The sequence below is a fragment of the Salarias fasciatus genome, chromosome 3, assembly GCF_902148845.1.
Source record: "Salarias fasciatus chromosome 3, fSalaFa1.1, whole genome shotgun sequence".
Classification (NCBI taxonomy): Eukaryota; Metazoa; Chordata; class Actinopteri; order Blenniiformes; family Blenniidae; genus Salarias; species Salarias fasciatus.
In genome coordinates, this window is record NC_043747.1 from 7,494,594 (window position 1) to 7,513,019 (window position 18,426).

Consider the following 18,426-nt stretch of genomic DNA (forward strand, 5'->3'; position numbering starts at 1 on the left):
AGCGGAGCTCAGAAGTGTGGGAGCATTACAAGAAAACGTCAGAGAAAAGTGTGCAATGCAGTATCTGCCTTCCACGGCAGCACAACTGCGATGCATGAGCACCTGAAACGGAAGCACGTCGTGGCTCGTGACAAAGATGAAGAGGGACCGTCGTCTCGGTAAGCTAATAATATTAGCATAGAGGGCTAACTTGCTGTTTACTCATAGCTGTCAACGTTAACATTAGAGGTGACGATTTGATTTATTAGCTGCCTTTAGCACATATTTCATGTTTTCTGTCACGTTCTAACAGTGATGTGTTTTAAAAAGAAGTGATGTCAGGCTAATATTTTCTAACGTTACGTTTCAGAGCCTCCACCCCATCGGAGCGGATTTTCTCCGCAGCAGAACATCTGCTCCAAAAAGAAAGCAAGTCTGTCTCCAACACATGTAGAAACGCTGACTTTCCTGAACAAGAGCCCTGTGTAGTTTGGGATTATGTAGAGTGAGAGTGTAATAAAAGTTGTATACAGTTGAGCACTGAACACAAAATGCACTTTTGTTTTATTTGAGTCAGTGTGATGAAAACTTAAATAATTGCGTAGTTACAGGTGCCTACCTCATTGTTGCTCTGCTTGATGCCAAACACAAATTAAGGAATAAAAAATTAACATAAAGGATTTATTTTTGTGTTGTTTAGGCAAGTGCCTTTTCCGTATTTTACTCAAGTATTTACACTTTATGGTACACAGTAATATTTCAATAAAGGTTTAATGAACTCTCATCTGAATTGTCTTTATATTTATTTAGTATATACCTTAAACACTTAAAGCTGAAATATAATTACGGTTATATAAGAGCAGCTTCTTGGTGGTGCGATAAACTATGTTTTACATTTAATTTACATATGATGTGATTAGTCGACTAATCGAAAAAAATAATTGGTGATTAGTCGACGACCAAAATAATCGTTTGTGGCAGCCCTAGTATGCTGCGGGAAAAGCTGCTGGAGAATGATGGTGCCACAGCTGCCACTCCCCAGCCAGGGGAGCAGGGGAGACAGAAACAACTCGTTGTTGGGAATGTTTGAGGCAATACTGGAAGAAAACAATGAAGCCTCCATTCATCAGGAAAACAGCAGAGTTGATGCAGAAGTAAGTGTATAGGTTTATTTAACATTTTTTAAAGACACAACTTATAACTCATGTTAATGGTCAGAACACCATAATAATTAGATTGTATTTTTCTGCTTGTACTTTAACTTTTAGCTCCAGTCATATCTGTCGGAGCCAACACTTCTGCCGTTGCCCACTGGAATACTGGAGGAGCAACCAGTCCCGCTTTGAGTACATGGCCCAGCTTGCTCGGAAATATCTGTCAGCACCTTGCACTAGCGTCGACAGCGAGCGTTTGTTTTCTGCTGCTGGACACGTGATGACCGAGCAAATAAACAGACTTGCATGCAAAAAGGCAGAAAAGCTGCTTTTCATTTAAAAAAAATCTTCCCCTGATCCATCCAGAGTAGATAAGTAGTTCCCCTCTTAAAGGAAACAAAAGTTTGAGTGTTGAGAATACAGTGTGATATCAGGTCAGATCATGTGCCACCTTTTTAAATATTAAAGCTTGTAGCCATATCCCTCTTGTCTAAAGCTTTCATAAGCTAAAGGAACAACTCAACCTCATTTACTTTCATTAATGGTATTCATTTGAATGGAACCACAAGCCAAAATCCTTTAAACTTAATATTTTGTTCCGATGAAGTGCACTTTTTTAGTTTGTTTACATAGAAATGTTTGAATATAACTTGTCAGTGCATTAATTTTCTATGTGTATATACATACATATATATATATATATATATATATATATATATATATATATATATATATATATATATATATATATATATATATATATATTAGGGCTGTCAAAAATAACGCGTTAATTGCATTAATTACTTTATGGAATTAATCTCCTTAAAATTTTTTAACGCAGTTTGACGCATGCACATCATGACAAGCCTCACCTCTACCAGCGGGTGGCGGTAGTGCACCCACGTGGAATGCAAGCTGCTTGCAAGCTGCCAGCAACCGAAGAAGAAGCTTCACCTCAGCCTCGGCTGATCGAGAAGCTTTTCCGGCTCTACATACTGTTTATCTGCTCCTATATTACGGATTATTTAGAGAAATTAAGCACATACACTGTCAGTATATTATAATTCAGTATTAAAGTTTATTTAGCCTTTTTTTCCGTTTCTGAATCATGGGGCTGGCGCCGGAGCGATTAGTTACTTTCACTTCTGTCTGCAGACCTTCTCCATCCAGAGAGAGTCTGCTCTCTCTTTCCACGAGTTTTTCACTCTTTCGGTGTCTTGTGGAGCCATCAGGCTGGAGCTCCGTCTACTTTCACTTTTACTGTCATGTTTTGTTTGCTGTGGCGTTCTGGCGCATGCGTAGATTGGCGCGATCACGCAACGCGGTCTCAAAATCTGGCTGCTGCGCGGACGTCCGCGGACCCTAGCGGACAGGAATTCATGACGATTTTTACGTCACGCGGACCAACGCGCACCCACGCGGACATGTGAAGCATGGACGGGCAGTAGACAGGAGGCAAAGGAGGCCTGGCATCAGTTCATTTATCAAAACAGAAGAAGACAGCAACATGGAGGGAGATAAGCCAGCTGGCCCCATGGATTCTACTTGTTTGATTAAAAAAGTGTTGAAGCAGTTTTCTGTTTTCCACACAAAAAGGAACACTGGCTAAGAATGCCGTGTTTAATTGCGCAAGAAAAAAATGTGGTATCTCTTAGTTTTACTTTTCTTGTGGTACAACATTTGTTACAGACCTGAAAATGTAACTCCTGCCAAAAGCCAACTTTAGAGGGACTGCAGAGCGAGCGCTGCACACACACAGACAATATGTTATGGTGTACATGTTTTAGTTTTTTGAATATTTATTTTATTTGGAGCCTTAAATATAAAAAACATAACGTGTTAAATATATATAATCATGTCCTGTCGTTTTATTGTTAATGCAATAAAGGAAAAAAGGGTATATTTCAGACATAGTTGGAAATTGTGATTATTTGTGATTAATCATGATTAATTAATTTGTAAGCTGTGATTAATCTGATTAAAAATTTTAATCATTTGACAGCACTTTTTCAGTTTAATCCTGATGCATTTATTTGCATCAGTTCAAGGGGCCTTCGTTGTTTATATCAATAAGTAATTACTTCAGTTGATGTGAGATATCAATAGGTTTGTTTGATAGCCTTAAGAAAATCTTTGAGAGACTTGCTAATAGTTTTTCATTGGAAAAAATAAATATCTTTTCATTTAAAGAGTCAAAACTGTTTTTGGTTTTGTTCATAGTATTGATTTCATGATCTTAGGTATATGTGTGTGTTGTGTGTTATCGGTTATCGGTATCGGCCTTAAGGAGCTGAAAATTGTCTGTTTTCGGTATCGGTTTTAAAAAAACAGTTATCGTGCATCCCTAGTTACAAATATTCAATGATGTGTACAATGTGCCCTTACATATTCATTGCAAGTACCGCTAACAGTGCTAAATTGTCACTTTAAAGTTGCAGTGCCGGTCCAGCACCAGAATTGTTTTGGGGGCCAATTTGAGACGAAGTGACGTAATGCACGCTCCCGCTGGCCTGATTTCCTTAGGTTTCATTTTGTCCATGATTACTCCGCCAGATGCTTAGCGAGCAACAACCGAGCAGTATTGAGGATGGATCTTCCAGAAAGTAAGAAAAGACCGGCTTCTAGCACTGCCACAGCTCCACACAGACCCCACCAGGCAAAAGAAACTTAACTTAAAGGTTACTCGAGCGCTACTTAAAGAGGAAGGAGTTCCCCTCTTCCATGCACATACATGGACACAAGCCACAGGGACGAGCGTTTCACTAAGCTGCAGTTACGTCCAAGGCCTGCAGGGGCCGTTGTTTCGCATGAAATATGCAAACTCCTTAATGCACTTTTAAGGCCCGCCTGACTCGCTCTGATTGGCTAACCCCCAAATTCCACAGCGTCCGTCTGTGCTCCGATGCGCTCCACTCCGTTTTGTCAAAACCGACAGCGTGCGATTTGCTCCGCTGCGTCTCTGTTCCGTCCGGCCGGAGAAGCAGAGAAGCGCACGCGCTATTTATAGGGATGGGACTAGATCTCGTGTGACAAGATCTCGCGAGATCGAATGCCGCAAGATTTCTCGTCCATGCTTTGAACGAGATTGAGTACGTTTACATGCAGGCAATAACCCTTTCTTAACCGAAATATTGACGGAATAATACATTACATGGCACACAGTCATGCAAACACGTGGAAAAACACGAATATGCTCATATTCATATTTAAAAACCCGGTCGAAAGGGACATGAAATACTGTTCTGCGCATGTTTTATCTGCAAGGAATCTTGGTCCTTTGAGCACACGAACTACTTGTGATACAGTTTAGTTGCTACTACGTGAATAAAATGTGCGGAAATGATCGTTCAGTTCTTCTCTTTTATTGACAAAACGGTGCATCTCATCATTGAACATATTACCACGTCTTGCTGGCTCACACTCTTTTTCTAACGAAATGCAGAGAGAGCCTGCAGCACCCTTCTTCCTCTGTGGTGTCTGTGGAAAATAAGGTTGAATATGCAAACAGCACACCTAGTGGCATGAAGTGCAAATGCACTGTGCGCCGTGGTTTGAATGGGGATATCGCTGATCATGTAAACCAGGGCCGGCTCTAGGCATAGGTGAACTAGGCGGCTGCCCAGGGGGCAGTTTTTTTTTGGGGGGGGGGGCGGGCGACGCTCCGTGTGAGCACTGCTCTGCGCCACTCCGACGCAACATGCGAGTACCGCATGGCACCGGCCGGACCCCCCCCATATAAACATTGAAATCTCGTCTCGATCTCATGGACTCAATCTTGTGAGACGTCTCATGGAATATGTGTCTCGTCCCACCCCTAGCTATTTAGCATCAACCTCCAAAAGTTGAGCAATCTGGGCCACACTTGCATCTTTCTCTGTACATCCTTGTAGAAAGGATGACTGGGGTCATATAAAATTTTATGATTCTCCACTTCCAAAATCAGCGACTCTTCATCCATGGTTGCTATGCTTCAAGACGCTGAATTTCGTGCTGCAGGATGTTGACATTTGGGCCATTCAGAATAAAATGCATACATGGTCCTGAATAAGTATTTTGCAGAAAACACGAAATTTATGGACAATAGCCTACAAACCCACTGCGCAAAAAGATGTTGAATCAGCGTCTATTTAACGTCATTGTTGGACGTCCCAGCAACGTACCCACAAGGTACAGAATGTAACGCCAGATGACGTCTTTTTTTTTTTTACGTAATTTCGACGTCGGGTATCGACGTCACCAGGACCTCCAGACAGGGGCCAAAAAAAAGTGGGGAAAATATAATTTAAGTTCACCAAAATCTAACCATCGGGTTTGCGATCCGAATTTCAGGCATATTCCTTCAGTCACTTCAGCATTTCCTTACAGACGGGCAGTGTTGGGAATAACAGCGTTAGAATAAACGGCGTTAGTAACGGCGTTATTTTTTTCAGTAACGAATAATCTAATTAGTTACTTTTCCCATCGTTGCAACGCCGTTACCGTTACTAAGAAAATGAAGTGGCGCGTTACTACAATTAGACTGAATGAAGGGCGAGTGTCCGCTGCTGCCGCACACATCAGCTGCAGGAGAGAGCAGGGAGGAGGGGGGAGAGGGGGAGAGGGGAAGGGGGGGGGGGGGTGAAGAAGACGCGAGGATGATTGGCTGGTGGGCGGGCATGCCCTGCTCACGTGTCTCACTCGCTGCACGCTCTGACCGGTAAACAGAACAAAACAGAGACAATGGCGTGAAGCTCGAGCCCAGGACATAGAAAGGTAGCGTTCTGAAACTGGAAGTCTCACTGGAAGACTTTATCCACGTCTGCCACATGCCAGCATGACACTTGTTGCTGCTGCTGCTGCTGCTGCTAACCCGACCTGAGCCCAAACGCAGCAGGAGGGAGAGGAACCGCTCAGTTCAAACAAGCAACCAGCAGGCGACCAGAGCCGAGCTGAACACACTGACTGCAGGTCCACTGGAACACAGTAGGCTTCATGTACAGTTACAGAGATTTCAGTACTTAATGGCCAGAAGTTTACATTTGTGTTTTCTTAACAGGCTGCAATTTAGTTCAAATAAATACTAAATGTTTTAAAATACTGTGTAAAGTGTTTTTATTCTTCAGTTGATATAAATATCTTTGATGTTATAGATGTTATAGAATGTGGTAATGTGTAGAACATGAAAAATAATGTCAGTTACTTTGCTGAGTAACTAATTACTTTTTCAGTGAGGTAACTGAGTTACTAACTCAATTACTTTTTGGGAGAAGTAATTTGTAATTCTAACTAATTACTTTTTTAAAGTAACTTGCCCAACACTGCAGACGGGTGACATACGAGATTCGAACTCACGACTTACTGTTGAGCGATCCTCAGCCTTACCTGTTGAGCTGTTAGTTTATTGAGTATATCCTCTGTAAACGGGAGGGTGACCACTATTTTGCGGAAAACTACTTATCCTGAAATACAGTGTAATACACACGAAACAAAGTGGTGGTTTTAAAAATGTTTGTTTTGTGTTTCTCCAAAGTTCACAATTTGATGAAAATACGAACTAAATTTAACCGCTTGGGTGGTCTTTTATTAGACCAAATTCTGTCTTTACGAGACAATGAAAACAAACAGACTCAAAGAAAAAGAAATACAAGGCGGGGTTAACATTCACATAAACACTTTTCCAATGGTAAATTTATCAACGTTGCCTGGATGTTGAAATAACGTTGTTTTTCAACTGACATATTTCAGGAAAATTTTTATAAGTCATGATTTTAAAAATACTGACGAGTATATACATCTGAAGAATGTTGATATTTCAATGTTGAATCCACAGTGAGTTTATGACACAACTTCAACCATTTACTATCAATGTTGTTTTGATGTCCAAGGTTATTTTCCTATTACTTCATTTGAATCAATCACCAGCAGATGCTAACTCGAAAAGCATTAAGATGGCATCCAACCTGCTGAAAAGCCAAAATTCACAGGTACAGGAAACTACGATCACAATCTAATTCTTTTTAAACAAATTTTATTGCAAAAACTTCACAGTAAAAATACCGAAAATACCGATATACTCAAAATACCGGACCAGTGGCGAATCTGCAGCTAACTCTTCCTCCGCATCCGCTGTGCCAGCATGCTATGGTGCTGATGGCCCTCAAAAGGGACTGTGACCGGCCAGTCCAAGGTGGCTCCAGACTACCGTCGGTCCACAAAAACAGGAATCAGGGTTCCCCGACAACCGCTGGACTAGCGATCAAGGGAAAAACACTTAATTAGCCCGACAGCAGCGTCTCCAGCTCCGTGGCTTTCGCAGTAAAGCATACGCATCTGACACACCTCCACTTCCGGGTTCACTCAGTCAAGTTAATATACACTATGGCAGCCAATAAGTGAACACAGACACGGAACTTCCTGTCTGTCGCCCTTCAAAATAAAACAAAAATAAAATGCATCAAAACCGATATAAATAATACGTCATTCCTCATCTCGTTCAGATGGTAAACATTTTTAATCAAGGAACATAAAGTTTCCCCGACTTTCGAATGTTCAACCGCATGTAGACGTCAATATTGGGTCCTAATTTAGACGTCCAGATCTTCAACGTCATCTAGACGTTGAAATTGGGTAATAATAAGACGTCCAAATACCTCACCTATTTTGGACGTCCAAAATAGGTCTATAATTGGTCTTGGACGGACGGACGCAATATGGACATGATCTGGTGGACGTCCATACGACGTCCAATGTTAAAGGGGAATAGGCCATATATGCAGCTGTGTAAACATTCAGAAACATTCAACGACAGCTTGATTACAGGCAAAATAGAAGTTTGTCATATAAAACTTGAGTGTGTTTTAATTTTTGTTTGCCTGCTTTTTAAAGTGTACATTTTAATCAGTATACATCTGAAAATTAATGTGAGGACAAATAAAACATCTTTAAACAGTTTAAAGTTTTTCATAAAGACAAAATGATTTTATTTTGTATAAAGCCAGAGGTGAACTCCTTAACATTGAGAACCACGGGCAGTTAGAACTGTCACTTAATGAGTGGTTACAGAGAAGAAAAAAAACCTAAATATCTCTACACTGGATTTCGGGCACCATGCCGGAGGTCTTCAAGCCCTGCTGATGTCCATACTGACCAAGCACCTTTCTGTTAGATGCTTTCATAATACAGGACTTTTTTTAAACACGCCTTTCAGCAGCAAAGTTGATCAAAAAATAAATTTTTCATTGAAGTACCAATCTTTCTTCCATTCATGATCATTTGTCACATAATTAAAGCAACCTCATCAATTCAAAGAAATGTATAATTTTTCTGAATAGTCAACTAATCGCTACAATAGTCCACGGTTCATCGACCATTAAAATAGTGTCAGTTGCAGCCCGACTCCACAACATATGTTAAAGGAAGATGGGAAAGAAAAACTCCTGTAAAGACAACTGCTGAGGACTGGATCAACATCTGTAAAACACAGTCATTCACCTCAAGCTGGGGCCTCTGGAGGGAGATTGCTTGGAGAAATATCCTCATAGGTTTTATCACCACAAAGACCAAAGAGTCCCAGATGAACGGGCCTGAACTCGGTCATTGTTGGAGGATGTGTGGTAATACGTCTGCTGGATATTTCCACAGTTTTTGGAAGCGTCCTATACTTTCACTATTTTGTGAAAATATTCTAAAACAAATTACATCAACTTTAACATCAGATAGATTTCTCCTTCAGTCTGATGTATTTTGGGAAATTACCAAGAACCATAAAGGAAAAAGACATATATAAGACTATAACTATAGTTGCAACAGTTGCGCGCTGATTCAAAAACAGATACAAAGAGTTGATTCTGGTGAGGTGCAAAGTTTGATGATTAGGAATATTCCCACTTTGAGCGAAAAAAGGACATGCTGTGTTTCCTAAAGAGGAATGCTGTGTTGTTGCTGTTATTACACTTCCACAAGTATAAACCAAACAGCCATAACGATGGAGATCCTCCACCAGTCATATTCATGTGTTCATTCAGACGTTTCCATACCTGTTCTGTGTGACTTGACTTGAGGTTCCCCGATCATTTTGATCAGTCTGCGCTGACGAGCAATCTCCTCCTTGTAATTATTGGTAGTTTGTTCAAACATGGTGAAGATTCCTCCAGCAGCAGCAGCAGTTAGTCCCTCGATGAAAAACTCTCACAAAGCCTGAAGTGAACTCACTGTTGGTGACGGAGATGAAATATTTCCTCTGTGAGACACAAAAACACAGCTGTTATGTGTTCTAAACTACAGTGAAAGCTGCTTCTTTCTCTCAATTATTTCGAGGATCATCAACAATCACAATCACCAACAATTAGCTTCATACTGACGCCCAGAGTTTGAGAAATACTGAGGCCCACCACCAACTATCCCCCTGAACATTAGTTACAAAGAAGACATGAGAAAGAAGAGAAAAACCAAAATGGAAATGGAAGCATTTATTTAAAACACTGACTTTAAAATGTAGTTACGTGTGTGTATTATCAGCCTGTTACTTCACATGCTCTGCATTTCTTGTTTTTGTACTAAATAACATCCAAACAGCACAGAACGCAGAATCTTGTGAAGCTGAACATCTAAAACAGAGAGATTTCTCCTCCATCTTCATGTTGTGGAAATAAAGGGTTTTTTTGTATGATTTGGCAAAATTATGGTCAAAACTGCTAAACTGATGCTTCAGAAGGCAGAGTTTATTCTACTCTGTTCATGTTTTCTTGTTGTATCTGGCTGGATCAAGGTCAGTTGGAGAAATGTCTTTTCTCAGCTTCGTTTCTCACTCTGCTCTCCTTCAGTGTTTTTCCATCTTGTCCTCATGCCCCCAGCTTCTGTGTCCTCCTGTTTTTCACAAACTACTCCCTCTCTGTCTCTCTCATCCTCTTCTTCTCTCATATTATGTCCTCTTTCTTCTGTCTTCTCTTGTCTCTTCACTTTCTCCTCTCTCTCCAACCTCTGAAATATTTTTCGACAAATACTTTGTTTCTCTTCTTCATCACCTCTCTGTCTTTTCATCACTCTCTTCCCCCAAAGCTGAGCTTTGTTTGGCACAGCCTTTATATGATCTGAATAAAGTAAACCCAGGATCAATTTACATTTAGAAAATCTACCTATAAAACCAGGAAAAAGTAACTTATGAAACAAAGATCACGAGTCAGTTACAGCAGACGCTGCTCACAAAACGGTACAAACTAATCAAACTACGTCGTCAATTCGCCATAAATATTCGTGATAAACTCAATAAATGGTTTTCAAGATGAAGGAAAGCGAGAGTCCGAACTCTTATTTGGATAAAAGTGGAACTGAAGTACAATATTTACAGCTGATTACCTGGTTTATATCTCCCCGCCATGCTGCTGCGCTTCTTCTTCGTGGAGTTCTATTCTGGCTGCTTCCTGTCTTTCTTCCTCTTCTTCTTTTGGTGGCTGTGTAAAACGTCTTGATGTACGATAGCGCCACCTTCTGTGCTGGAGTGTGATCTAAACTTTCACTTCTTTTTAGTTGAGGGTTTACCGGGAGGCTGGAATGTCGTATTTCTGTTTGTTTGAACAACAATCAACTTATTAATTCTAATCAGACACCAACAAGTGATCAAATGTTTGAATGAGACAAAACACCTGGAATTTATGATTGGTTGTAATTTATTCTAGAACGATTTTTTCATCACAATTTTCCATCACAGTGTGTTTCACTGACTGGTTTTCATCCTTCCTACTTTCTGGTTTGCAGTTTATGATAGATTGAACTCCTCTGGCTTCACGTTGAGTTGCTGTTGAGGTTTTCCTCATTCCAAAAATGGATTTATTCCATCTGAGATTTTCAGTGATATTTTTCCATATGCTTTGTGTTCTGAGAATGTTTAAATTGGCAAATTTTCTGCAATCTCAATACCCAGTTTCTTTCTTTCCTTTAGCACAATTATTCCTCCTCTTAGTTGAAGTCTTGCTTTCTTTTTGTGCAACTCTTCATCTTCTAGTGCACGTTTCTCATCCAATAACCTTTTTCTTGCAGCTAAAGCAGCCAGCTCAGCTCTTAAGCATGCAGATGAAGTTGTAGAGCACATGGTCTTAACAGTTTTGTGAGATCTAACATTGGAAACACTGTCACTTAGAGTGGGGCTACACTTCGCCCCACTCAGGTTGATTTAGTTGTAGATGAAGTGGCAGCTTCACTCTGCTCCACACTTGACTCAGTTGCTCCCCTGAAGTTAATATCATTAACCCAAAGGAGAATAGCTCCATGGTACAACAAACAACTGCAAACATTAAAAAGATCAGCTCGAAAACTAGAGAGGAAATGGCATCTAACCCAACTAGAAGTATTTCGTACTGTCTGGCATGATAGTCGGTTAACTTATAAAAAAAACTTTACGTAAAGCTCGAACCGCCTGCTATTCATCCTTAATAGAAGAAAACCAGAACAACCCCAGGTTCCTCTTTAATACCATAGCCAGGCTGACAAAAAGTCACAGCTCTGTTGAGCCTCAGATCCACTTAGCCTTAAAGCTAGGGTCGACGATTTTGGAAAACTAGCATGTAGCACGAATGTAGCATCTCCCAAGGCTCCGCCTAGCTCCCACCCCATTGGAGGAGCTCCCGTTGGGAGCGAACGCACTGGACACGGAAGCACCGCGAGCGAGCGGAAGCGCCACGCGCACTGAGTTTGTGATCGTCTCCAATGTTATGGGGATGGCTAGTAGCTACGTCATCGAAGCTGAATACGTCACTTCCGTGTCCAAAGGCGCGATGGTGCAGTGCTGTGTCCCGTGTTGTAACAACAGGAACGATGTCAACAAAACCATATCCTACTACTGCTTTCCTCTGATATTACATCATTATATTATTTTTACTGATATTACAAATAATGAGGCAGACTCACGTTATATAGATCAGATTTTTATTGTTTCATTTAATTATGTCTCTGAGCCAGACAGCAGCGGCACCGCCGCCAGGTCTCCTCCCCACAGCGGGACGGTCCCACCGAGACACACACACCCAGCACCGGACCCGGTCCTGAGCAGGACCCCGGACCGAGCAGGACACAGGACGGAGCGGACCGGGACTCAGTCTACGAGGGCGGCGCGTTCCCGGTGCTGCTTAAATTAATTAAAGACAATTTATAGAAGTCTAAATAAAATTTTTGGCTAAACGTCCTCTGTCTGTATTTAATCTCCCTTTAGCTGATATTATTTTCTAGGCTGCTGGCATCACATCACTGATTAAATAAATCATTTGCTAAACTTTACAGTTTATTTACATGTCAGTCGCGGTTCTTCAGGTCCTGCTGGTTCCCACATCAGCTCCTCTCGTGGCGCCGGCGCATCAAAAGTAACTCTATCGGCCAGAACAATATGGTGTAAAACAGCACAGGACAAAATAAAGTCCCACATCTTTTCAGGGCTGAACAGCAGCGTTTCCCCCGCTGGATCTGAAGCTGCTCTGCAGCAGCTGTGTGTCTTCTCTCACTGTTAAAACTGCGCTCCTCTCCGGCAGGATGGACCAGCGGAGTTATCCAAAGTTAATAATCCTTTATTAATCCCACAAGGGGAGATATTATTAGATATTCTGTAAGGGCTTTTTTATTATTATTATTATTATTATTATTATTATTATTGTTATTATTTTACTTTTTAACCTGTACTGAATGTGTGCTGCTTCTGCTTTATGGCGTGTTTGAGGTTTGGTTTAAAATTATTTCCCTGGATGAATAAACTGTAAGTTGTCCACAAACCGCAGACAGACAGTACCCGATTCTAACATAGATAATTAATTAATAGTTAAGTTACACAGCTTGATGCGACGACTGACACCCTCGTGTTAATGCTAGCTAGCCCCTTAATCACTCACCTCAACCTCGTAAATGTTGTTTTTCATTGAAGCCTGTACTTTCCATTTCAGACTTCCACCTGTCACCACAGAAACAATTACAACTCGGTTTGAGTTGTAAGGATTTAAACCCCTCTTCACTGACTTTGGAAAGTCAGCAAAATTCACTGTTACCATGAAAAAAGTGACTGGTTCTTTGGCAACAGCCATTGTGTTTACATTGCGCGCTAGAAGCCTTGGACCCGGAAGTGACGTGTGACGTCACACTAGCCATTCCCATTAACCTTTCTGACTGCCCGCACACAACGCGCATAGGAGCGCAGCGCTCCAGCTCCGCTTTGTTCTATTTTTCACGCGAGCCGCGAGCGCCCAGACCGCCTTGGCAACGCGCGCGCGCACTGAACCAGGGAAATGTACACGCAGGGGGCTGGTAGAACGGCGAGGGATTTGATTGGTTCCTGAAGAGCGGTCCGCGCCTTACGATTGGCCGGAGTTTTTACTGTCCTGTGGCCGCTACAGTGGTCAGATATTTTCCGCACCTTTTCCCGTATACATAATGTATTGACTTTTCCCAGGGGGCAAGGAGCATTTCACTCAGTATGACAAAAAGTGCTTTTGGACAACATCGTCTACCCTAGCTTTAAGCAGCAATGACTGTTTAAACTTCTTTAATGACAAAATCATAACTATTAGAGATAAAATTGAAAGCACTCTCCCCAAAATGGTCACAGACCAACCAAACACGTCCTCTGATTTGTCAGTAGAACCTGACTCACAACTGCTTAGTTTCCATCCTGTTGAAATCTCTGAGTTATCCTCAATTGTGGCCTCATCTAAACCTACAACTTGTACATTGGATCCAATCCCAACAAGACTGTTTAAAGACATTTCCCCCTGATCAGTACATCAATATTAGATCAGATCAACTTATCTTTAGTAACAGGCCATGTTCCACAAGCCTTTAAGGTTGCTGTTATTTAACCTCTCCTCAAAAAGCCCACCCTTGATCCAGGTGTTCTAACAAGTTACAGACCAATATCCAACCTTCCCTTTATTTCTAAAATCCTAGAGAAAGCTGTTTCGAGTCAGCTTAGCGACCATTTATAGAACAATGACCTATTTGAGTCTTTTCCATCAGGTTTCAGAGCTCATCACAGTACAGAGACAGCTCTGGTAAAAGTCACTAATGATCTTCTCACAGCCTCAGATAGAGGACTGGTCTCTGTTCTGGTCCTGTTAGATCTCAGTGGTGCATTCAACACTGTTGATTATGATATTCTACTACAGAGACTAGAATATACTATTGGGATTAAAGGTTCAGCATTAAACTGGTTTCAATCATATTTAACAGACAGGTTCCACCTTGTTAATGTTAATGATGACTCTTCAGCTCGGATCAAAGTTAAACATGGAGTCCCACAGGGTTCTGTTTTAGGATCTATACTCTTCACACTATACTTGCTTCCTGTAGGGAACATCATCAGGAAACACTCCATTAACTTTCACTGTTATGCAGATGATACACAGATCTACCTATCCCTGAAACCAGATGACACCGATCAACTTGTCAAATTAGAAGCTTGTCTGCACCAGTCCAAAAAGATTCTGTGTCACAAATTGCGGTGCAAAAATATGGAATAAATTATGCACTAAACGACTGACAAATTCATAACGATTCAAAAAAAAGATACAAACAGTTGATTCTGGCGAGGTGCACGGTTGGATGATAACATGAATCACTAACTACTCCCTCTCTGTCTCTCTCTCTGTCATCCTCTTGTTCTCTCATATTATGTCCTCTTTCTTCTGTCTTCACTTGTCTCTTCACTTCCACCACTCTCTCTTTTGTGTTGTTTCTCTCCTTCATCATCTCTCTGTCTTTTCATCACACTCTCCCTCTGTTGTAACTTTGAGTCATATTAGTTTATTATTTGGTGATGTAATTTCATTTACATGATTGATTAAAGGCTGTATTGATTTCATGATTATCACACTGACCTTGTCTTCTGGCCCACTGAGCGACACTGTTGGTGTCAGTTTGTCCGTGTCCGCACCTGCCTTATTCCTAGTGGGTGACGTCTTGTAGGACAGGTGGGAGTGGGGGCCCTCTCTAAGATGTAGCTCCGCTACTTTGCTGGCATGGTGATGTTGCGCCGGCTGTGCAGGTGGCGTGTGTGGCACTATCATTTAGTTTGGTACGTGAAAATAGTCCCCCCCCCCCATTTTATTTTTATATCTAAGGTCACTTATCCGTTGATAAACCACTGTTAATGTGTATTCAGCCCTAATGTAGCGCAGTATAGTTTTGGCCAGCAGGGGGCGCTCAGTATTTTGCACATCAGTAGCTGAAGTGGCAGAAGTCAGTGTGATGGCAGTGTTACTGATCAAAGACGACTGCGCTCCTGTGAATTAATCTTTTCCTGTTTTGCAGGTAAGCTGGTTTATAAAATCTATACAAATAATACACAACAGTTGGGGAAGATCTCAAGTGCCTGATAATGTAATGGTTATCGAGTTGAAAGCTGAATTTAAAACATTTTGAGTTGGTGAAGGCAACTCGCCACGTTTTTCAGGGAAGATGTCGAACATGTAGTCCGTGGCAAATTGTGGAAATGAGCCATAGAACTGTTTCATGTATGTTTTGAGTTCATGTGACAGAAGTAGGTTAATGAAAGATGCGTGTAACTGTTGTTTGAGCATGAGTTTATGGCCAGAACTTATATGAAACGGAGTGAATGTGTCTTGTTATACTTGTCTCATCAGTAATAATTCAGTGCTTAAACTGTGTGGAAAGTCCTTATTGCTCACATATTCAAATTCAAATTCAAATTCAAAAAAACTTTATTTGTCCCCAAGGGGCAATTCAGAAGGCACGCAGAGCAATCAGTGCAATAAATGGCATAATAAAATATGTACAAATTAAATTAAAATTAAGTTTAAAGTGACAAATACGCACAAGTTTGACAACACATTTGTGAAGTGGGAAACACGGCTGGAGCGTTGCATTAATGCGAATGGAGATTATTTTGAAGGCGATGGTGGTGTTTTATTTTGAAATGTAAGAAATAAAAAGTTACAACCAAATTCCGGTTTCATTTGGGTACAGCCTCGTATGATATGTCAGTGCAGATATAAGATTTCAGAGTGCAAAGCGGCAGAGATGAGAGGGTCCATGTTAAGTTCCATGTAAAAAAGTCTAGGGGGGGTTATGAGTTGAGGAGTAGGACTGCCTTGGGTACGAAGGTAGCCCTTCTCCTCTGTGTCCTGCATGCGGGGCAGCAAAGCCGTCGACCAGAAGGGAGCCACTCGAATGCAGAGAGGAGAGCGTGTGAGGGGTGATGATCCGGTTAGCCAGTCTGCATGTTAAATGTTCATACACTGCAGACAGGCTTCTGAGAGGCAGTTCTATGATTTTAGAGCAGACAGTGATAGTCCTCTGCAGACGGTTTCTGTTCTGGAGGCTGATGAAGTACAACCAACAGGTGATGGAGAAGGTGATAGTGCTCTCTATGAAGGAGTAGTAAAATGTTCTGAGAATGTTCGGACTCATACCAAAAGAGCTGAGCTTCCTTGGAGATACTGCCTCTGGTGACATTTCATTAAAATCTTCTCTGTGTTATAGCAGAATTTCAGCTGTCTGTCGAAGATGGTACCCAGATTCTTGTACTCCTCCACCAGCTCAACAGGCAGTCCATGGATGGTGGTGGTGACAGCTGTAGCCAGCGCCATCTGCTTGTTAGAGAAGGTCACTACCATCTCCTTAGTTTTTTTTGATGTTCAGCTCCAGACAGGAATCATCACACCAGTCCACAAACTCCTGGAGGACTGAGCTGTGGGACTGAGATGGTGCTGTCAGCAGTGACAGGAGGACTGTGTCGTCTGCATATTTGACCAGGTGGGAATTTGGCTGTGTGGATCTGCAGTCATCCGCGTAAAGGATGAAGAGAAGCGGAGAGAGGACACAGCCTTGGGGGGAACCAGTAGAGGTGTGATGCACGTCAGAGAAGGTGTTGTTGACCCGCACTCTCTATGACCTGTGGGTTAAAAAGTCCAGGATCCACAGGATGAGCTGATAGTTGTGGATCCAGCAAACAAAGAGAGGATCCACTCCCATCCTCTCGAGCTTCCCCTTCAGTAGCTGAGGCTGGATGGTATCAAAGGTGCTTGTAAAGTCGAAAAACATCAACCTCACATAGCCTCCAGCTCCCTCCAGAAAGGAGAGCGCCCGATGGACCATAAACAAGACCGCATCGTCCACTCCCATGCCGTCCTGATAGGCGAACTGAAGGGGGTCCAGCGCCCCCTCCACTTGAGGTTTGAGCAGCCGGAGCAGCAGCCTCTCAAAAGTCTTCATTACCACGGATGTTAGGGCCACTGGTCTGTAGTCCTTCATCCCTGCAGGCCTTGCTACCTTGGGCACTGGGACAAGGCATGAGGTCTTCCACAATGCAGGGACACATCCAGTCTGAAGACTCCGATTGAAGATAGTTTGCAGAGGCACAGCCAACTCTGACACACACTCCCTCAGCAGCCGTGGTGATATCCCATCAGGCCCTGCAGCTTTCCGTCCATGGAGCCTCCTCAGCTCCACACGCACCTCCTCCACAGTGAAGGCCGGTGCAACAGCAGAAGTGGAGCAGCCGCTGGGTGGAGAAGAGGAGCAGGTCACAGCAGCAGAGGTGGAGCAGCCGCTGGGTGGAGAAGAGGAGCAGGTCACAGCAGCAGAGGTGGAGCAGCCGCTGGGTGGAGAAGAGGAGCAGGTCGCAGCAGCAGAGGTGGAGCAGCCGCTGGGTGGAGAAGAGGAGCAGGTCGCAGCAGCAGAGGTGGAGCAGCCGCTGGGTGGTGAGGAGGAGCAGGTCGCAGCAGCAGAGGTGGAGTGGCCGCCAGGTGGACATCTGTTAGTGTGTGTGTGCGTTTGTGCAGAGTCAAACCGGTTGTAAAAGCGGTTAAACTCATCCACCATGTCCACATCACCAGGAGCTACACATCCCTTCTCCTTGAAACCAGTAATGGTTCTCATGCCCTTCCAGACCTCTCGGGAGCTCTTATCCTGCAGCTTCCTCTCGAGTCCTGATTTGTACTCCCTCCTGGCCTGTCTCATAGCCCTCCTCAGGTCATGTTGAGCAGTCCTCATTCTCTGTCGGTCAGACTTAAAAGCCTCCTTACAGTTCAGCAAAGGTTTTGTGTCACTTTTGATCCACGGCTTGTTGTTTGGGAAGCAGCGCACAGTTTTCAAGGGCACTACCACATCCGTGCAGAAATGTATGTAATCTGTGACACAGACCACGCTCTCATCGATGTCATTGTCTATGTCTGAACCCACAAGCAGATTCCAATCTGTGGATTCAAAACAGTCCCTCAGCCTGCCGGTTGTTTCGGGGGTCCACTGCCTAAAAGATCTCCTGACTGTAGGCAGTCTCATCACAGATGGTTTGTATGCTGGTCTGAGGTGTATGAGATTGTGG